This window comes from Cornus florida, unplaced genomic scaffold, assembly GCF_030987335.1.
Source record: "Cornus florida cultivar Cherokee Brave unplaced genomic scaffold, ASM3098733v1 CherokeeBrave_3.0.0_Hap2_Chr10, whole genome shotgun sequence".
NCBI classification, from domain to species: domain Eukaryota; kingdom Viridiplantae; phylum Streptophyta; class Magnoliopsida; order Cornales; family Cornaceae; genus Cornus; species Cornus florida.
This window is the reverse complement of record NW_026775580.1, coordinates 99,890,013-99,913,239: the sequence shown is the minus strand read 5'-3', so window position 1 is coordinate 99,913,239 and position 23,227 is coordinate 99,890,013. Positions and strand designations below refer to the sequence as shown.

The following is a 23,227-nucleotide window of genomic DNA, read 5'->3' as shown; positions in this document are numbered from 1 at the left end:
ATACGTATATATAAAGAATTAGTCCAGTGCACGAAGTTAAAGGATGATTTGATATATTTCGTATGCAAAGAGACTGTTTGATGTACACATATATAGTAACAATACACAAACATTTAACTGCACAACCATATAATAACTAATCTCAATAGTCAATAAATTGACTTTTTTTTTTTTTTTTTTTCAAATTATAAGTACATTACACAACTGCTCTATTGTATAGCTGAATTTGGTTCACCGTAATTGCTGTATAAAAGTATGAAACCTGTTATTTAACTTGAAATTAGACTTATGCATCTTAGAGACTTGAGACCTCATTTAATCAAATACTATACTAGTATACTCTTGAGTTAATTATCCAGCTTAATACAATCATGTAGTAATTAATGACCACCTATGTGTAGAATCAGAGTTCAGTATGAACCAAGTCCTTTCCGCTTCGTTCTTCAAGCTCAGCTGTCTGTTCGATCATGGAGGCCTTGTCGGTGGATGTCAAGCATTCTGCTGAAGGCTGCACATATCCATAACCAAAACCCGTGACCGAATTGCAGTATGTCTCAGCCGTGCCATCGGTAGTCTTTAGGTTGATGTTGTTCAGGACTATGTGGTTGCAGGGTACTGAGTCACTGCATGCAAATTTCATAGCCCTTTTGCTCTTAGAAGTCCCGGTAATGTTCCGGTACATAATTTGACTTATTTCCACAGCTGATGTCTGAGAAATCAAAATCAAATGGTTTTGTAAATAGTCTTTTGGCCACGAGTTTGTTTAAGTAGTCATAATAGTGAAAAATTAAGGATTGAAGGGTATGAAAATGGAAGATGTTATATATACCTGGTTTTGACAATTTGACGGGGAATCACAGTAGAATTGATCAATTATGATTGGGTTTGAAACATCTTCCATTCTCACATTTTGGTAACGTATTGCTTTAACATAACCAGATCCTCCCTACACACAAAAACAAGCGACAGAAGAAATCCTAGCGTTAATTATATCACACAAAGTAACAAGACAATAAATGCATACATGTTATATACTAGGAAAATGGTACATAAGAGAGTTTTCTTGTACAAGGCATCAACATGACTATGGTCTCTTTATGCATGTTGTTTGACTGATGAAAGAAATTTGTTATCAAACATATTTTGTTTGTCCCTTTTTAGTTAAACTGTCAAAATCAACAGTAGAAGTAGCTGGGATTGAACATGATGTTGAGCACTCCAATGGAGCCTCACAATGTGCATTATGCGTAATTTTCATGTCACTAACATAACTATAGACCAAGGTTGTTCAGGTACCATATATATATATATATATATATATATATATATATATATTTATAATAATGCTGGAATGTGTTTATCAGATTATGATGTTAATGGAACAAAAGAATTACCTGCCAAGTCTTAATCCTGCGGCCATTGGTAGTCTCCCTGAGGAATGCCGTGTCCACGACCACCTTTGTCACAATGCCAGTGGAATTGTTCTCCCCAAGGCTTCCTATGCTGAATTATGCAACAAAAGGAAGGAGAAAGGGAAGACATTCAAAACTATAAAACTGGTTAAATCCTTTAGAAATCTCGGAATGCTTAATTAGCTCAAATCATATACATGACACATTTAATTCTGCGCTGATATATATATATATATATTTATTTAAGAATGTTCTGCTTTGAATTTCCGAAAAAAAAAAAAAATGTCATATGACTTGGATGGGATACTTCCAAAATCAGAGAATACCTGATTCCATGACCAGGTCCGCAATAGATTGTCTTCATCTTGATACTTGAACTACCATTAACAATAGAGATGCAATCATCCCCTAAACACCATATTATACAACTTGTCAGCATATTTTCTTGGGACATCAATTGAATGTTAAATAAATGTGCGTCTCTTCTAAGGGTTAACTCCGCGATACATGTAGTAGATGTGTATGACTTGTAAGTAGTAGATGTGTATGACTTCTACAAAAGAGGCACCATATATACTGGCTATTTAAAAGAGAAAAAGTAAAAAGAAGAAAATTTGATAGGGGCAGTAGTGGTTGAGAGAACCTGTTACTATTTTGGTGACCTGGACAACTACATTTGTTGATTGAGTGACGTGGATTCCATCAGTGTTGGGACTGTCTCCCGGAGCAGAAACTTTTACATGCATCACTCACACAGAATCAGACCGGGAAATGGTGAAATGCATCTGCTGGCCGTTTTGAATGGTGAGGTCTTTCACCCTCTCGGCTGAGCATGAATCTATAGTAAATGTCTGCATTCAGTGAACTCATTCAGTTTACCAATTTTGCTGCTTAAATGTGCGTGCACTCGTTAGATTGTATCTGCATGCTTGCATAAATTTTTAGTGACACGGTGACACCCCCTAAGTTTGGCCAAATATTATATTGAAATACCTTTCAAAAATTAAATTATGAACTAGTAATTTAATATTATCTTTGACATCTCATGAGATGGAGAGAGAGAAATTGGTGATATCGTTACAAATTACACACGAACAACTAATTGTTTCACTGAATCTAATATACATATGTAAAATAAGCAACTGAGTATTCAACTTCTTGTAAGAACTTCTTGACCATTCAATTCAAATATTTATATGTATCTATTATAAAATATTTCTACTCGTGAAACCCCCAATTAATTCTTTCATTCTTCTTTTCTTTTTCAAACTTTATTTATCTCATACATAGATACTACATTGTAATTGAAACTTAATCTCAATGCCAACCTGGTACATCATTAATCTCATCAAAATAGTGCAACTTGTTAGTCTAGGCCTTCGGAGGAAATTTTACCTTAGAGATAAACCTTTTGGCTACTGTGTACCTAACCACGAACAATGCAAACTTAATGGCATTTTAGTAACATAAATTTCATATTAAATTCATTAAAAGATTGACAAAGAAAATGGAGAAATGTGAGTGACTTGAAATGAGTATGAAAAAAGATGAAGGAAAGAATTTTTCTGATGCTTCACAAATTAAATAATTGGCCATGTAGGTTCGGTTCGAGGAGACGTACTTTTCACAAAAATATTCAATAAAAAGTAACTTGGTAAAATTAGCGTACTCAATTTGAGAGCCTGACTATCATTATATACAAAAGGAAAAATACAAATATGGAAAAGAGAATAAAATCAAATCAGAATAAAGAGAATAAAATCAAATCAGAATAAAAATAAAATCCCTAAACATTAGCCTATATTGAAGACCCAATAAATCTACCACAATCATTGAGTCAATTTATAGATATGATTTCCAACACTCCCCCTCAAGCTGGAGCAAATATGTTGACCAAGCCCAGCTTGACTATGGAAGACTGGAGAAGAGAAGGCCCAACAGACTTTGTGAACACATCTGCAGTGTGATGTTTCCAATTTTCTCCGTTTTCATTTTTTTCGGAATTTTGTTGATGCGAGGGCATTTTTGTCTTTTCATGTTGTGTGAACCGGACACTGCAGAGTGTGCCAGTTGTGTTTGAGAGTTGTTTGGAGCATTTCATTGAGTCCAGGACCCTTTAAAATGCAAGGGTGATCATTTTCGCATTTTTTCGTTTTTCGAGCCGAACGGTTCCGTGTGGCACCCGCTACCGGAATTGTTGCATACAGGGATTTTAATTGAGTCCATTTACATCATAATCATTTTATTTAATGTGTTTTATGTAATTGTAAAATAGATGTGTATATATATTTTTATGTGGTGTAAAATGAGAATAAAAAAAAAAAGAAAAATAAAAAGAAAATGAGTGGGACCCACTAATGTCAAACTTAAGGCTAAGAGACCATGTTTGATCTCACCATTCCCTCATCTCTCCCGCTGGTCTCTCTGTTACTCTCAGCTTTCTTTTTTTTTCTTTTTTCACTTCAAGACTTCAATTCTTGATTCCTTTCTCAATTCTTGGTATTTTTAAGTGCCGTTTGAGGCAAATTAAAGCTCATGGCGAGGCCTACAAGTTGATTGGAGCAATTCCTAGTTTAGTGCACTTGGGAATTTCGAGATCTAGGGCATTTGATTTGGGGGGTTTTGGCTTAATTTGAGGTAGGGATCTCTAATGCCCAATTTCTTGTTCCTTTGTGAGTTTTCTTCTAATAATTGTTATCTAGCATGTTTAATTTGAGTTATTTGCCTTTTTAATGATATATATGTTGTGTATAGATAACATGATTATGTGTATTACTTAACTTGTATGTAGAATATGCTTAAATGTTGAATTTTCATGCCTATGATAATTATTAACTTGTTAGAAATTGTTATGAGGAAGCATTTTATTTGTGTAATATTAATTTCTCCATTCTCATAATATTGAAAGGGGATATAATATGCATACAAAGCATTAGGCATGAAAAATGGTAAAATGATTTGAAAAGAATAAAAAGGGGATTTTGAGGGAGAATTTTTGATTAAATGATTTTGAGAAAACCCGATCGCCGCGGAGTCATCAAAGGGCCGGTATGTTAATGTAACCTAGAGAAAATTAGGGAAAAATACCTTAGCATGGTTAAGCTAGTTAGGCCCCAAATGACGCCGCGGGGGTACCAAGGGTCAGGGACAGTAGCTAATCCTTCTCTCATGTTGTTGCGGAGTCACCAAAGGACGGGTTATATTAACAGTTTGAAAGCGATGGATTTGAATTTTCAAAATGGGGAGCGACATACATGACATTGCATATCATGGCATGACATTGTTTATTTGAAATTAGAATTTATGTTGTATTCTTTTCCGGCATAGCATGACCCCTATCTTCTATACCTATTCATTATTTGGATTCATGGGGCCACAAAAGGTGTGTCTTAGGCACCACCTACTGAGCTTTATGCTCATCCTATCATTTTATATTTTTTTTCAGAATTCGGGAAAGAAGTTGTGGACATTGAACCATCACAAACTTAAGGAGGACTAAGAATCTATTTTTTTTGTGCTATCTTTTGTATATTCGCTACACTTTTGTAAAGTCTCAAAACCATAGTAAAGTGTATGCATTTTGCAAGCCATGGTCATGTATTGCAAACTATAACTCTTGTTGGTATTTTGAAGGGAAGCGAGACTATGTAAATATTTTGTGTTGAATGGGATGATGATAATGAGTTATCTTGTGGAGGCTGTTGATATTATTGTTTTGGGAATGTAGTAATATTTTTTGTATTGTGTGTTGGGACAGCTTGAATAAGTCTTGAAGGGCCAGAAAGGGCCATTGCATTTTTTTTCCTTCATTTGAGCAAGTTGTTGTAGGCCCCTCTTTAGCAGAGGTTATACCGATTTTTTTTTTAATTTTTTTTTATTAGTTTTTAGTTTAGGGTCATTACATGCAGTCTGTTCTAAAGAGGGAACAAAAATAGGGTTAATAATACCTGAGCGAATCTTCTCTCGAATAAAGTGAATGTCTACCTCAATATGTTTTGACCTTTCATATAAAACAGAATCGAAAACAAGCATAATGACTGATTTATTGTCACAAAACAGCCTTGAAGAACCTTTCTGTACAAGACCCAACTCTCCCAAAATTGATTGAAGCCAAAGGAGCTCATAAGTACCTTGAGCTATAGCTCGATATTCAGTTTTAGCAGAGGATCTAGAGGCAACAGCTTGCTTCTTACTCTTCCATGATATGAGATGATTACCATAGAAAGTACAGAGCCAGATGTAGAACTTCTATCTGTCTTACATCTAGCATAGTCTGCATTAGTAAAGCATGAGAGTCCAGACTGATTTCCTGAGGCATAGAACAGACCAAGATCAGGGTACAACTTAAGATACCTCAAAATATGGTAGACTGCATCCATATGAGCTGAGCGAGGGGCATGCGTGAATTGACTAACCACACAAACAACAAATGTCAAACCGGGCCTTGTGTTAGTCAAGTAGATAAGACGACCTACTAAACGTTGATAAACGGATGGATCTGGAAGTAATTCCCCTGACTCAATAGAGAGTTTGAGATTGTGGTCCATAGGAATGAAAGCGAGTCAACACCCAAGCATGCCAGTATCTTGAAGAAGATCCAAAACATATTTCCTTTGAGATAAAGAAATTCCACGACGGGATCTAGCAACCTCAATTCCAAGAAAATATCGAATAGGACCTAAGTCCTTCACATTGAAGGACTTTTGAAGATGAAGTTTCGCCTGAACAATCCCTGAAGCATCATCACCTGTGATGATGATATCATCCACATATACCAATAACAAAATACAACGACCATTAGAGCGACGTCGAATAAAGCAAGTATGGTTTGGTCTAAGTGTAATACCCCTAATTTTAAAAGGATATTTCTGGTATTTAATTTTTGGTTTAATTGTCTTTTTATTTGATTAATTGCTTACTTGTTTATTGTGTTGATTAAATGGCATGTATTTTGTTTAATTGTTAATTATTTATTTGTTAATTATTTGCTTAATTGTTAATTCTTTATTTGTTAATTATTTGCTTAATTGTTAATTATTTATTTGTTTTAATTATTTGATTAATTGTTAATTATTAATTATTTGTTAATGGTTGTTTTATTTTTTTATTTATTTAGTTCATTGTTATTATATTTCTGGTACTTATAAACTTACGTAAGTTCTTATAACCGACACTGTTTTAAACCTAGGTTGTTCAATGGGTCGAGTTGTATATGGATTAGGGTTTAATGTTATGTCTATAAATATGTATGTTACGGTGTCATACAGAGAGTTGTGAGGGCAGAGAAACAGAGAAGGAGTTTGAGTAATTTACAGAGAGGCTTAAGGTGGAAGGAGTGGAGTGCTTCTAGGTTGAACCAAGAGCACCGGAGAAGTGGAACGATAGTCTAGGACGTTGTCGAAAACTTTAGAGACGGTGGATTACAGTTTCAAAATCTGAAACTACAAGCAAGTCTTGTTTTTCTCTCTCTTTAATTCGTGATCTGTGCATGTTTAGGATGACTCCAGGGATTAAACCAACGTTAAAATGGATTAAATAAATATCATAATTCATCTTGTAAATATGTTTGTATCAATTTTTTTAAATCGTTGCATAAATCTGTCGTTGGTTGGAAGTAGTTCTCACTTGAAAGTCTGTTTGCGTTAATGTTTAAACCTGCAAATCTTTCATGTATGTGGGATGTGACCATGCTTATAATTAACTTTGGAACATCAATTGAACTCTAGAATAAGTTATAAAAATTGTACAAAGCCTCTGAACTTCACCGGAGGCGAAGAAGATGATCAAATTACGCGCAACGGCTCACAGTGGAGTAGAGCCGGCTCACCACAAGGGTGGAGCCGCCTCTACAAGAGGTAGAGCCGGCTCCACATGCAGTGGAGGCGGCTCCAATGTGGAGGGAGGCGGTTCCAACCTCTGTTCTTGGTTTCTACGTGGTTTTGGGTCTAGTTTGGCCTATAGGAAGCGTTCTAAGTTGTTTCCATGGGTGTGGATGGTTTATTCAACAATTACGGACTTGTAAAAATCCTTGGGAAGCATGTTAAATTTATTATGTTAAAGTATGCACAAAGATACGGTTCAACATTAAACCTGTTTGGAGAACAGTGGATGTGTAATACGCCGTATTTTTAAAGAGTTTATTTAAATTATTTCTGTCTTAGATTAATTATTTAATGTGTAAATTTATTTACCTTTTAATTGCGTATGCTAAATTATTAAATTAATATTATTTATTTGTTTGTGTATGTAATATTAATTATATGTTCTTTATATTAAAATGTTAATTTATATATTATATTGGTTATGTTAATATTAGTTAATTAATTTAGTACATTTGTATTGTAGTGTATTATTACATAAAATAAAAAAAAAGAAAAAGAAAATACATGTCATGAATTCCATTAACTGTTAGTTTGGAATGATAGGATTGCATGTACGGTTATGTAAGGTTAGGTCAAGTAGGTTGACCAAGATTGCATTGCATTAAACTTGTTTTTCAAATAACTTGACTAAAGTTGCATTGCCTTAACTTAAATGTAGGTGGGAATGTTAGAATAGTTAATATAAGTTAGATATTTGTAATATTTATATTATATAAGTTAATATATATATTAGTTAGCTTTGGTTAAAAAGAACGGAAGATAGAAAAATAAAAAAATAACAGTGAGCCATTTTAGAAGATGGAGTGAAAGGAAAAGAGAAAGAAAGAAGCTTGGACCGGTGTAGGTGATTTTACCCGACTACGCGCAACTGGCGGATTTGTTTCAAATCCCTAAGGCAAGTTATTATCTATTTTTCCCCTTTGAATCCATAAATTATTCAATTAATTTATTCGGCTATTTTAGAGGTTAGAAGCATGCTAGGAATTTTAATAAATAAATTTTTAGTTTATTAAAGAAATAAAATTTTAATTATTAAAGGTGTTAGATATTTATTTATTAGTCTATGTAATTAAAATATAGCTAAAAATAATTATTTAAGGATTTGGGAAATTTTCTAGAATTTTCTGGAATTTTCCGGGATTTTTCTGTAATTTCCGGCGAATTTTCCGGTGAGATTCCGGTCATCGGCAGTGGGGAAGACAACCGGAGTAATCCGGTGTGAGGCAGCGCACAAGGGTTCCTATGCACTTACATCAGCGGCCGTTGGATTAGCTTTTGACCACTAGATTGATTCTATGTAGCATAGTATACAATAATAGGATACGCGCAATTCAAGGATCATTGGATTAAAGGATGATCATTGAGATCAATCCAGTGTAGCGCGCCCACATAGAAACTGTACAACTGACCAACCAGCACACGCCGCGTCAGCAGGACGCATTATTGTGCGCGTGCGCGCGCGTGGCTGATGCCAGACGCGCGTGGGGGCGCGTGTAAGTGCTTGCGCGTGTGAGGAAAGTGGCGGCGCGTGTAGGAAGCTCTGGGAGGAGCGTGAGGGCGCGTGTGGGGTCTCTGCAGCTGCTGAAAAAGTCCAGAATACCCCTAGGGACTGATTTGTAATTTCCAGAGTCTTCGACTTGCATTTTTGGGCCTCGGGTTGGTATTTTCGGGATTAGCGGGACATTAAATTATTATTGTACTACCCGTTAATTATTATTATGTCCGATTACTATTTCTAAATAATAATTGTATCATTTTCAATACGGGTCGCTATTAAACAGATGTAATTAATTTAATGACATTGTTAAATATTAATTGTGTTATTATTTTATTAAATGGTATTAATGGTTAATGTTCAATTAAATGATTACATGGTTTTATAAATTGTCCATTATACATTACGGGATTATTTATGTTGTTAATGATATACAAATCATTATTACTATGCTGTGTGCATTTCAGGAGGTAAATGGACTGCTAAATAAATTATGTCGCATTTATATTATATGAATGTGTTGCCATATAGAACCATGTGAGCTGACTAATAAGTTGAGACTCATTTATACTTTATGCATTCGTTGCGATAGACAGATGTGTGGCTGTCGGGGTATGTGGTTTAATATTATTGGCATGTGTTGCCTAAGTGATATGCTCAGTATATTTATTAGTATCTTGAGATGTGTTACCACTGTGTAGGACTTATAGTCTGTGTTGTCAGTACCGTTGCACCATGTATTAATAGTTGATTTCCCAGGTAGGGAAAGAAGACACTTAACCACCTCGTGTGAGTCTAAGTGATTACCGTCTATTCTGGTTGAGGTCATATTATACATGGTATAGTTTCATTAGGGTGTATACAGGTATAGTATACTGCCGAATATTAATGATTAATTTATTTGATTATCTGATTTGGGTCATAGTAGAGAGGACTTGCTCGTGGGGTTGACCCACTATTGTTGTTATTTCAGGACACGGTCAGTACCCTTTTCCAGGTTGAGGCTTAGCAGTGTGGGACCACCATCCGAACTCATCTACTCTTACGGTCTTGTTCAGGGTAGAAGTTTCATGTATTATTTTGCTTTCAGTTTTATTTACTTCCGACGTTGAACTTTCAAGTTTTTATATAGGGATCCTTGACATAGGATTTCCAAGTTGTATAACGGAGTATTGTATTTAATAAAGGATGGATGTATGTTTTATTATCGAGTTTTCCTTTCCTGTCTAAGTTCTTTTATTATTATCATTTTGTATTCCATGCTTGTATATTACCAATTGTTTTTGATATCCCTCATTTTTCGTGTATAAGCCTGATCAACTTATGCGTGGAAAATGCGTGGGGTGTCACAGGATGAAAGGATTAAAACTAGTATATTGTTCCTACTATTTTCTAAAACAGTTGGGGTTCTTTGCCTAAATTAAAGTCATTAAACATGTCTTAACTGTGTTACAAGTATATAGTTATTTATCTGGAAACATAAAACCTGTTTAGTTGGAATTAATTGATGATTACCTCTTTTGTTTGTTGCATCAATTATGATTCTGTTTGGAGGAATTAAATGTGCAGTTTTATTTCTTGTATTTAAAGAACTGTAATGTGGTTTCTAAATCTTAAATTGGATGCAGTAATTGGCTATATACATGTTGGACTATATGTATGCTAACTCTGGGGTATGGTTAATAAGTATCTATTACTGCTTTTGTCAACTTGATTAACTGGAGGATTGTATGTACCGGTATGGGACGGTGACATACTAGGTACAGAATAGTCCAAACACTACGTCCTATCTACTTTGGATTAAGGTACGAATTAACCATATAGGTTAAGTCCATCACCTACTTGTCTTATGTCAACAAAATAGTTGGATGACTTAATAAGGTTTCAGGACGGATGATTATACAGATACCAGACCACGACACAAATGGATGGTATTTTGTAATAGGAGGAGTACGGACTTTATATATTTATTATATGGAGCCATGGTATGAGCTTGAGCCTCAGGACCATGGTTAGGGCGCGTATATCGCCTAGGATGGATAACTAGACATAGGTATTGTTCCCTGGTAGGTTTAGGTACTCATGCCCACCTTAGGGTGCATATTCGCATGTTGAGTTTTCCTAGGATGTATCTGCTTATCGAATTACTGTTTGGATTGTAGTAGATCAGGACTTGAATGTGGGCCTGACCCACTCCTTTATTTTTCAGGTGTTCGTCAGTTCCAGGGTTAGAGCTTGGACGTGCAGAGCAAATACAGACATTCATTCCTCCGACTACGTATGAATCTTTGCTATGTTTACATTTAGCTTTTATTTCAGATGTTTTAGTTTTTGGGATTTTAATAAGGGGTCCATTAAATGGATTCCCGAGTTGTAACTTATGGAGTTTTGGAGTTTGAATTTAACAGATTTCAATAATTATATTTTGAGGATTTCAATTAGCATTCTTCTAGCTTATTATTATTATTATTTATTTCATCTTTTTATTCTGTGTTTAATTACATATTAATTGGTTGATATTTCCCTCGGGTTTGGGCCTGGGCCTAATCAACTCGTGTCTTGGATCTGAGGGGTATCACACTAAGTGACAGCGCACAAAGCCCATGGATAGAACAACATCACTGAAATGACTAAACCAAGCTCTAAGAGATTGCTTAAGACCATAAAGAGACTTCCGCAGCCTATAGACTTTCCCAGCATATTCCCCATCAACCTGAAATCCAGGGGGTGGATCCATATATATAGTCTCAAGTAAGTCTCCATTAAGAAATGCATTATTGACATCTAACTGATGCAGAGGCCAAGAATAAGCAGCAGACAAGGAGATAAGCAGTCGCACAGACGTCAACTTTGCCACAGGAGCAAAGGTAGCACTAAAGTCTTTGCCCAGAATCTGAGTAAAGCCTTTTGCCACCAACCGAGCCTTATACCGATCAATAGAACCATCCACTAAGTACTTCACATTAAAGACCCATTACAGCCAACTGTTTTCTCCCCAGTAGGTAAAGCAACAAGTTCCCATATATTATTATGTTGTAAAGCATCCATTTCTGTTGTCATTGCAGACACCCAATTGGGATCCTGGAGGGCCTCTAACACGGATCGAGGAATAGAAACGGTTCCAATATTGCCCAGGAAGGATTTATATGCCCCTGAAAGACCATCATTGGAGATATACTGGGAAATAGGGTGGTTAGTGCTACTAGAAAAACCATACCAATTAGGAGGGTGATGATCACGGGTAGGATAACGGGAGGTATGCTCAGGAATGGCAGGAGCTATAGGAGTAGGAGAATTACCCGGACTTAGTTCTGAAGATGATTCTGGCAGGGGAGGTTGAGTGCGATGGCGACGAGAGTAGACCTGCAAACGTGGAGGGGAACCCTTCATGGATGGAGAAGGAGATTTTAGGATAGTATGATTTTCAAAGAAAGGAACAGGACGGGCAATAGGAGAAGTCTCCTTCTCTAGATCACAAGAAAAAGAATCCTGTATCAGATAATTAGTACTATAAAAAGGAACAGTTTCATGAAATGTCACATCAAGAGAATGATACATATGTTTGGCCATAAGATCATAACAACGATAGCCCTTTGACATAGCAGAATACCCCAAGAAAATACACCTAATAGATTTATCATCAAGTTTATAACGAGAAGGACTACGGTTATGAACAAAACAAATACAACTGAAAACACGAGGCAGAAGGTGAAACAATGTATAATCAGGTTGGAGAATCTGAAGTAGGGCCTTACCACCCAAAACTCGACTGGGAGTATGATTAATCAGAAAAGTAGCTGTAAGAACAGCCATGTGCCAATAGAATTTAGGCACATGTATACCACTCAGAAGACATCGGACAACAGATATAAGATGACGATTTTTGCATTTAGCCACGCCATTTTGCTCAGGAGTGTAGGGCTAAGTGAGTTGATGTAAAATCCCCTTTTTATTAAGTTCAGTCCAAAACTCATTCGAAACATATTCTCGTCCATTAGCAGAACGAATATTACGGACAACAGTGTTATACTGGGTTTTGATCATTTGAAGAAACTGGGTAAATAAAAGAAACACATCAGGTTTATTTTTCAATAAATAAACCCAAGTACAACGAGAATAATCCTCAATAAATGTCACATAATATCGATGTCCAGAGAAAACAGTAACTGGGGAAGGCCCCAAACATCAGAATGAATAAGATCAAACTGTAATGTTTTATAGTTTCATATATATATATATGTTATTAGATTTTTTTTTAAAGGAAAATGTAAGTGGGCCCCACCCATGTTTTAAACACATAAAAGGCCATAAGGCCATTACACGACTCCATTATTTTTTCTCTCTCTTTGCTGCAACCATTCTACTCTCGGCAATTTCAATTTTTTTTTTTTTTTTTCTCTCTCTTTGTAACTTCAAATCTTGATCTAGTTATTTCCTTTGGGAATTTGGTAGAACATTGTGAAATAAAGTTGAAGAGCTCGTCGAGGCCTTCAATTTGATAGAAGCCAATCACCATTTGGTCAAGCCTAGGGATTTCGAAATTAGGGCTTGGATTTGGGGATTTTGGGGGTTTTCACTTCCATTGAGGTAGGGGTGTTTTAATCTACAATTTCTTGGTCTTTTGTGAATTTTTCCCCTTAAATTTGATCCTAAACATGCTAAATTTTCATTACTTAGCTTGTTATTGTTGTAATTATGTGTAATTAAAATGATAACTGTGTTCCATGAGTTATTTGAGTTCATATACATGTCTATTTTCATTACGATAAATGAGCATGCTTAACGTTTGATATGTTGTATGTTCTATGATTATTTATTGTCTTGAAAAGAAATGGATGCTATGGTTATAAATAAATAAATAAATAAAATAATTGAATATTTAAAAATTCTTATTGAATTGTGATGATGATGTAAATGGAATGTGTAAAAACCTATAGTTGAATTGATAAATTGAAACACACACATTCATGCATTCATTGGGAAAGAGAAAGGGGGAAAAATATTTTTTTAGAACAAACAAAATTATTTTGGGGAAAATATTTTCTAAAAGTGTTACGAAAACCGGACGCCTAGGAGGCGCCTAGTGGTCTGTGATGCTGGTGTAGTCTAGAAGGAAATATAGTTGAGTTAACTAGGCCAAATGTGACTGTAATGGGTATGATTATATATATATATATATATATATATATATATATATATATATATATATATATTAAAGTTATAAAGATTTTTTTTTTTAAAAAAGCAAGTGGGCCCCACCACTATATTAAAAACATTACAAAGGCCATAAGGCCATTACACGACTCAGGTGTTTTTTTTTTTTTCTTTCTTTGCGCATCTCTCTTCCAGTAGCTTCACCTTTCTTTTTCTTTTTTTTTTTTCTTTTTCTTTTTTTTCCTACAAGATTCAAGTTTCAATTAATCTCTCATCTCTTGGAGTTTTTGGGAGCCATTTGCTGCAAAACGGAGAGCACAGCGAGATCTTCAAGTGGGTGTAAGCAATTTCAGTTTTGGTGCACTCCAGGGAGTTCGAAATTCTAGGGTTCTTGGGCTCAAATTGGGGGTTTTCATCAATTTGAGGTAGGGGTGCTCTAATCCACTATTTCTTGGATTTCTTGTGGATTTTCACTTTTAATTTGATTGAAAAAGAATTTGAGTTGTGTATTTCTAGTAATGATGATGATAATGGTAGTGAGTCAGCCTTCTTGTTTAGTCTCGTGGCTCAACTCACTCTTGTCAGGTGGGTAATTGAGTCACAGAGATGAGATTCGAATTTGGATGCCATTTACACCTTGATCTCAAGTGGTGAGACCGTGAAGGATTGGGCCTTATATGCAGATGGAGGTTTACAGTTCAGAGGTTTGTTAGTTGTTCTCACAGTTTGTCGTGAGGACGTCTTATGGGAGTTTTACACTTCCCGCTTTGCAGTTCATCCGGGCGGTACCAAAATGTATCACAATCTGAGACGTCAGTGTTGGTGGAATGGAATGAAGAAGGACGTTGCACAGTTTATGGCTAAGTGCCTTACCTGTCAGCAGGTGAAGGCCGAACACCAGAGACCAGCTGGTTTATTGCAGCCATTGCCGGTAGCGCAGTAGAAATGGGAGGAGATTGCAATGGATTTTGTGACAGGTCTTTCTAGGTCACGGAGGGGAAATGAAGCTGTATGGGTCATTATTGATAAATTGACCAAGACAGCTCACTTCTTGCCTATTAAGGCAACAGATGATGCAGAGGCACTTGGTGTGCTTTATGTGAAAAAAATTGTAAGATTGCACGAAGTTCCAGTGGCTATTGTTTCAGATAGGGATGTCAAGTTCACTTCGAAGTTCTGGGAAGGACTTCAAGCAACGTTTGGTTCATCATTGCACCTTAGAACGGCATTCCATTTGCAGACAGACGGCCAGGCAGAACGTACCATCCAGATCTTGGAAGATATGCTTCGGACCTGTGTATTTGACTTGGGTGGTAGTTGGGAGGATCACCTTCTACTTAATGAGTTTACCTACAACAATAGTTATCAAGCGAGTATTCAGATGGCTCCATTTGAGGCGTTGTATGGTAGACCTTGTAGGTTACCTGTTTGTTGGACTAAGGTGGATGAGACAACTGCCTTAGGACCCGACATTGTACTCGAGACTACCGAGAAGATTAAGCTGATCAGGCAGAGATTACTTACAGCTTAGAGCCGATAGAAAATTTATGCAGATAGGTGGAGACAACCACTATCCTTTGAGGTGGGATACCACGTTTTTCTTCGGGTTTCTCCACGGAAGGGTTTGATGAGGTCCGGGAAGAGTGGCAAGTTGTCGCCACGATTCATTGGACCTTTTGAGATCTTGGACCGTGTAGGAGAGGTTGCCTACAGACTAGCATTGCCACCATAGATGGACAGGGTTCATAATGTTTTCCATGTATCGATGCTACGAAAATACGAGCCGGATCCGTCTCACATTTTAAGTTGGGTTAATGTGGACATTGATGAGGATGTTTCATACGAGGAGGGACCAGTTCAGATCCTTGACACATAGCAGAAAATGTTAAGGAAAAAAACGATACCGTTGATAAAGGTTCTTTGGAGGCATCACGAAGTTGAGGAGGCTACTTGGGAGCTCGAACATGAGGTTCGCTCTAAGTATCCAGAGTTGTTTTCTCCCTCAGGTATGGCTTGATTTTGGGGATGAAATCTTTTAAAATTAGGGAGAATGTAATGGGTATAATTTTATATATATGTATTAAAGTTATAAAGATATTTTTTTTAAAAAACAAGTGGGCCCCATCACTATATTAAAAACATCACAAAGGCCATAAGGCCATTACATGACTCAGCTATTTTTTTTTTTCTCTCTCTCTGCGCATCTCTCTTCCAGTAGCTTCAACTTTTTTTTTCTTTTTTTTTTTTTTCTGCAAGATTCAAGTTTCAATTAATCTCTCATCTCTTGGAGTTTTTGGGAGCCATGTTATTAGTGTAGTTTAGAAGGGAGTATGGTTGAGCTATTGGGACGTGTTGTCTCGGAAGGTAGGGTTTCAGTTGATCCTTCAAAGATAGAGGCAGTTTTGAGTTGGGAGCAACCCAATAATGTCTTTGAGATCTGGAGTTTCCTTGGCCTAGCGGGTTATTATCGGAGATTTGTGAAGGATTTTTCCCGTTTGACAGCTCCTATGACCAGATTAACCCGGAAAGGGATCAAATTTGCATGGAATAAGGCCTGTGAGTCATCCTTTCAAGAGTTGAAAATAAGGTTGACTACGGCTCCGGTGTTAGTGATACTTGAGCGTGGCTTGGGTTATGTGATCTATTATGACGCTTTATGAGATGGTTTGGGTTGTGTACTGATTCAAGATGATAGAGTAGTGGCTTATGGGTCTCGACAGTTGAAGACTCACGAGCTTAACTACCCTACTCATGACTTAGAGTTAGCGGCAGTCGTGTTTGCTTTGAAGTGTTGGAGACACTATTTGTATGGTGAGAGATTTGAGGTGTTCTCGGATCACAAGAGTCTCAAGCAACTTTTCTCCCAAAAGGACTTGAACAACAGACAGAGGCAATGGGTTGAGTTTTGGAAGACTGCAACTTTGATTTGCAGTATCATCCTGGCAAGGCAAATGTGGTAGCTGATGCTTTAAGCCAGAAATCTCGTGGGACTTTGGCTAGTTTTGCCATTTGGAAATGGAAGATGCTGGAAGATTTGGCTGAAATGGGATTGTATTGTTTTGATGATGATGATGATGGCAGTGAGTCAGCATTCTTGTTTAGTTTCGTGGCTCAACCCACTCTTGTTAGACGGGTGATTGAGTCACAGAGACATGATTCAGATTTGGATGCCATTTATACTTTGATCTCCAGTGGTGAGACCGTGAAAGATTGGACCTTACATGCAGATGGAGGTCTACGGTTTAGGGGTTTGTTGGTTATTCCTACATTTTGTCGTGAGGACGTCTTACGGGAGTTTCACACTTCCCGCTTTGCAGTTCATCTGGGTGGTACCAAAATGTATCACAATCTGAGACGTCAGTATTAGTGGAATGGAATGAAGAAGGATGTTGCACAGTTTGTAGCTAAGTGCCTTACCTGTCAGCAGGTGAAGGCCGAGCACCAGAGACCAACTGGTTTATTGCAGCCATTACCGGTAGCGCAGTGGAAATGGGAGGAGATTGCAATGGATTTTGTGATGGGTCTTCCTAGGTCACGGAGGGGAAATGAAGCCGTATGGGTCATTATCGATAGATTAACCAAGACGGCTCACTTCTTACCTATTAAGGCAACAGATGACGCAAAGGCACTCAGTGTACTTTATGTGAAAGAGATTGTGAGATTGCACAGAGTTCCAGTGGCTATTGTGTCGGATAGGGATACTAAGTTCACCTCGAAGTTCTGGGAAGGACTTCAAGCAGCGTTTGGCTCAGCGTTGCACCTTAGTACTGCATTCCATCCACAGACGGACGGCCAGTCGGAGCGTACCATCCAGATCGTAGAGGATATACTTCGAGCCTGTGTACTTGACTTGGGTAGTAGTTGGGAGGATCACCTTCTACTTATTGAGTTTGCCTACAACAACAATTATCAGGCAAGTATTCAGATGGCTCCATTTGAGGAGTTGTATGGTAGACCTTGTAGGTCTCCTATCTGTTGGACTGAGATGGGCGAAACAGCCGCCTTAGGACCCGACATTGTACTCGAGACTACCAAGAAGATTAAGCTGACCAGGTAGAGATTACTTACAGCTCAAAGCCGACAGAAGAGTTATGCAGATAAGTGGAGACGACCGCTATCCTTTGAGGTGGGAGATCACGTTTTTCTTCGGGTTTCTCCACGGAAAGGGTTGATGAGGTTCGGGAAGAGTGGCAAGTTATCGCTACATTTATTGGACCTTTTGAGATCTTGGACCGTGTAGGAGAGGTTGCCTACAGACTAGCATTGCCACCACAGATGGACAGGGATCATAATGTCTTTCATGTGTCAATGTTACGGAAGTACGAGCCAGATTCGTCTCACATTTTGAGTTAGGTTGATGTGGACATTAATAAGGATCTTTCCTACGAGGAGGGACCAATTCAGATCCTTGACACACAGCAGAAGGTGTTGAGGAAAAAGACGATACCTTTGGTAAAGGTTCTTTTGAGGCATTACGGAGTTGAGGAAGCTACTTGGGAGCTCGAACGGGAGGTTCGCTCCAAGTATCCAGAGTTGTTTTCTCCCTCAGGTATGGCTTGATTTCGGGGATGAAATCTTTTAAAGTTAGGGAGAATGTAATTGGTATGATTATATATATTTATATTAAAGTTATAAAGTTTTTTTTAAAAAAAGCAAGTGGGCCCCACCAATGTATTAAAAACACCACAAAAGGCCATAAGGCCATTTCATGACCTAGCTTTTTTTTTTTTGTTCTCTCTCTCTCTGCGTCCGAGACTCTCGTCATTATTTTTTGCAATTTTAAGCTTTGATCTAGCTTTAATCTTTTGGATTTTGGTAGAACATTATGAAGCAAAGTTGGAGAGCTCATCAAGGCCTTCAATTTGATAGGAGCCAATCATCATTTGGTGCACTCTAGGGAGTTCGAAATTCTAGGGTTCTTGGGCTCAAAATTGGGGGTTTTGCATCTAAGTGAGGTAGGGGTGTTCTAATCTACAACTACTTAGTTTTTTTGTGAATTTTCTCCTTAAATTTAATCCTAAGCATGCTAAATTTTAATTACTTAGCTTGTTATTGTTGTAGTTATGTGTAATTAAATTGATGATTGTGTTCCATTTGTTATTTGAGTTCATATATATGCCTATTTTCATTACGGTAAATGAGCATGCTTAGTGTTTGATGTGTTGTATGTTCCATGATTATTTATTTCTTTATTGTCTTAAGAAAAAAAAGAAAAAAAATGGGTGCTATGGTTATCAATAAATAAATAGAGTAAATGAATGTTTAGAAATTTTCATTAAATTGTGATGATGATGTAAATGGAAATGTGTGAAATCATATAGTTAAATTGATGATTTCAAGCATGAAGCATTCATGCATTCATTGGGATAGAGAAAAGGGGAAAAATATTTGTTAGAACAAATAAAATTGTTTTGGGAAAAATATTTTCTGAAAGTGTTGCGAAAATCGGACACCTAGGAGGCGCCTAGTGGTCTGTGATGTTGGTGTAGTCTAGAAGGAAATGTAGTTGAGTTAACTAGGCCGGATGCGACGCCTTAGAGGTGCCTTGTGGTCGTGGATAGTTAACTAACCTTCCTTTCGTGACGCCATGGAGGTGTTTTGGGTTGGACTACACTAACAGTTTGGCTGTTGAAACGAAATTGTTTCAGCAATGGGGAGTGACATTTGCATAACATTGCACTTCATGACATCGTGGTAAATTTGTGATTGGTTGATATTTGTTATATACTTTTTATTGTGGTTGAGAATGTGTGTTTCCTGATAGCATGATCCCGTTCACTTTTTATCTATTCATCGTATGGATTCACGGGGACATAAGAAGTGTGTCTTAGACACTTCCTACTGAGTTTATGCTCACCCCCTTATTTTTTAACATTTTTCAGGATATGGAAAAGAGATGGCGGACAACAGTCCACCACAGGTTTAAACGAGCTTGAAGACCCATTTTATTATGTTATCTTTTGTATTAGACTCTAGTATTTTTTGTAAATGTAATATTAACTACCTTGTTAAACTTTAGTTTAATTAATATAATGTTGTAAGTTATGGACTTTAAAATTTTTGCTACAATTATGGACTGTAACTTGATGTAACGGATGTGTCCCTAGTTTGGATGAGATGGAGGAACAGAACTTTTGTATGTATGTAACCATTTTGGGAATGTAGTATTAATATCTGAATTGTGTGTTGGGACATGATAAGTTAGATTTAAGGCCCAGTGAGGCCATTGCATTTATTTTTGTATTTTTACAGGTTGTTGAGGGACATTTTCTGCTGAGGTCATGCCGAAATTTTTATAGATTTTTTTATTATTATTTTGGTATCTTTTCGGGTTGTTACGCAACCCCTCCACAATGGTGACAAATAATCTGACCTCCAGAAGCTCGTGATCCAAAGTTGGCTGCAAAAGCCATACTATCCCCAGCAGACTCAGACACTGGTAGAGGAACAAGTGAGGGCTGCATTAAACAGTACCTGCGTGTTTCACCATCAACAATAGTAAAGGCTTCCAACAGGGATGGCATTGGTGATGCATTCAAGATCTGAGACTTTAGTGGTTCAAATTCTAGGCGTAATCCCATTAAAAACTGATAGGTATACTGACGATCAAGATGTTTGACAAGAAGAGAGGCTGCCTCGGAAGGAAATTCACTGAGAGGCTCATATTGACCTAGTTCCTCCCAGTGAGATCTCAAATACCCAAAATAATTAGCTACAGACAAATTCAGGCCTTCCTGCGAGGCCTTAGCAATATCTTGGTATAATTCAAAAATACGAGCATCATTCCTAGAATGAGCATACGTTTGATTCAAAGCAGTCCACAAGTCATTAACAGAGTCATAAAATATGAATATATTATAAATGCGTTCCTCCATAGAATTAAACATCCATCCTAAAATGGTGCAATTGTCCATATCCCACTGAACATATTTAAGATCTTTAATATCTGGCATCTTTTCAGTACCCAAAACCACCCTGATTTGCCTTTTCCACCAACATAGAGGCGAAGGGAATGAGCCCAGGATGCAAAATTACGGCCATTTAACAGCATACTAGTAACTCGTTGAGCCAGTGTGTGTTGCGCTAAAAAGAGAGTTTCTTTATTATTATTTGATTCAGCCATAATATTAAATAGAACAATTCAACAGATTACCAATAATTTCAAATAAAGGAGGAATAAACCTGATTTTGATCAAACCAAAAAGCCGGAGACACAACGGTCTGATCTGAAAATACTGCCGAATATCCCGGCAACCCCAAAAAATTACAAACACGTCTTTTGACCCTTAGTGCATGAAAAAGACTAAGGGAATACTCCTACAGGGGTCGAACCTAGAGGAGATTGGCTCCCCCTAGGACTGTCGCAACAGCGGCCAGAAAAAGAGAGAGAGTCTGTAAAGAAAAGGAAAAAAGAAATAGGGAATGGGCTGTGACAAGATAGAGAGAGATTAAAAGAGACAGTGAAAGAGAGAGAGAGGGGGGGGGGGAGGCTTAGGTTTGAGGCTCTGATACCAAAAATTAATTTGGTAAAATTGGCGTACTCAATTTGAGAGCCTGACTATCATTATACACAAGAGGAAAAATACAAATATGAAAAAAAGAATAAAATCAAATCAGAATAAAATCAAATCAGAATAAAAATCAAATCCCTAAACATTAGCCTATATTAAAGACCTAATAAATCTGCCACAATCATTGAGTCAACTTATAGATATGATTTCCAACACAATACAATAATATAATTTTTTTTGTCTTATTGTACATTTTTTATTTTTTATTTTTTATTTTTTTTATTTTTTTGTGCAAGTATTATTGTTCCTTAGTTGTTTGTTTTTCTTGTGGTTATGAGTTGGTCTTGTCGCTCTTTTCGCTTTTCCGACAATCTTGAATATTTCATTTATTCTTTTTTCTTTCTTTAGGTGGGAGTAGTGAGGGGATAAAATAGTCATTTTTGTTAATTGATAATGTGGAATAAAATGCAATTTTGTCTTTTGGCCTAATTTTTAATGGTATCTGGAAAAGTAAAATTGTACCTAAGTAATAGTAATTTTCAAAAGATGTTTTATTGTAATATTTAACCAAATCTAAAATACGTCATTGAAATTAACCCTAAATTGTATCATGCAAAACTTGCATAAATTTTTCGTGTTATATTTAATATCTATAATAGAGTGATAAGAAGATACATACGGTTGGTGCTCCTTTGCAAGGCTGCAAAAAAGGAGGGGAAAAACGAAACAAAAGCATATCAGATAAGGAATAACAAATTGAAACATTGATATTTATTTTGTTGAATTCCACTACTTTCAGTAATTCAGAAGACTTACATTTGACTTGTTCCTTTTGCAAGATGCCGCCCACCATTTGCTTCCTGACCCGTCAATCACTTCTCCTCCTTGGAAAACAACCTTCGTCAGATTGGAAAAATGGAGCCAAATTCTTGGGTTTTTCGGATCCCAACTTTTGGGCTCAGCTGGTGCAACAATTGTTCCTTCAATCTACATCATCCAAATAGTTCAATGTGTTAGACAAGGTCATAGTTGTCCAATCAAAATAAAGATGGATTGTTATCTAATATTACATAGTATTAATAATAAGTAACAAGTAACAACACATTCAACCACCTAAAAAGACAATGAAATGGAGAGTGTTCAAGGTTTTACCTGGATCACGAACTTGTCAGCACAGGGCCCTTTGAATCTTGTAGCATTAACAGCGTAACGACGTCCCATCGGAACCATGAAAACTGATTTTGGGGAGGAGTGGAGGACATGATCTTATCAGACCTTCTTGTTTTCTGTTGGAGTTTTGCTACAAAAACATGATCCGTTTGTTGTGCGACTTACTCCAATAATTAGTATCCAACAAAGACTCTTGTCCGACCCTTGTCAATATTAAATAAGAATAGAATCTCTCTCCTTTTAGAGTACACGTCTCAATAATCGGTAACAAAAATTGATGGGAAAATTTATCTTTCTCCTTTCTGTTACCTTCTGTTATATAACTTTACTGACAATGCAAGCCATATATGGCCCTGGACTCGCAGTGCAATTACATAATCACTTTCTGGATATGTCACTTTTGTGTGCTGTGTATGCACCATCTACACATGCACATTTGTCTTACAATTTGGAATTTTTCATACTCATAACAGTCATTGTCTAAGAATTGGGCCTTTATATATATATATATATATATTTATACAAAGCCATTGTACCACAATTTGTTGTGGTCCAAACACAGGGCAGGTGCAATGGCTGATAGAGAGGTCATGGCCCTCTAAT

The 23,227-nt window shown here is 36.8% G+C and overlaps 1 pseudogene; it reads right to left on the bottom strand.

The window, feature by feature from the left end:
- Positions 1-35: 35 nt before the first annotated feature.
- On the bottom strand, positions 36-23,101 carry LOC132278234 (probable polygalacturonase At1g80170; annotated as a pseudogene).
- Between the last annotated feature and the right edge of the window lie 126 nt (positions 23,102-23,227).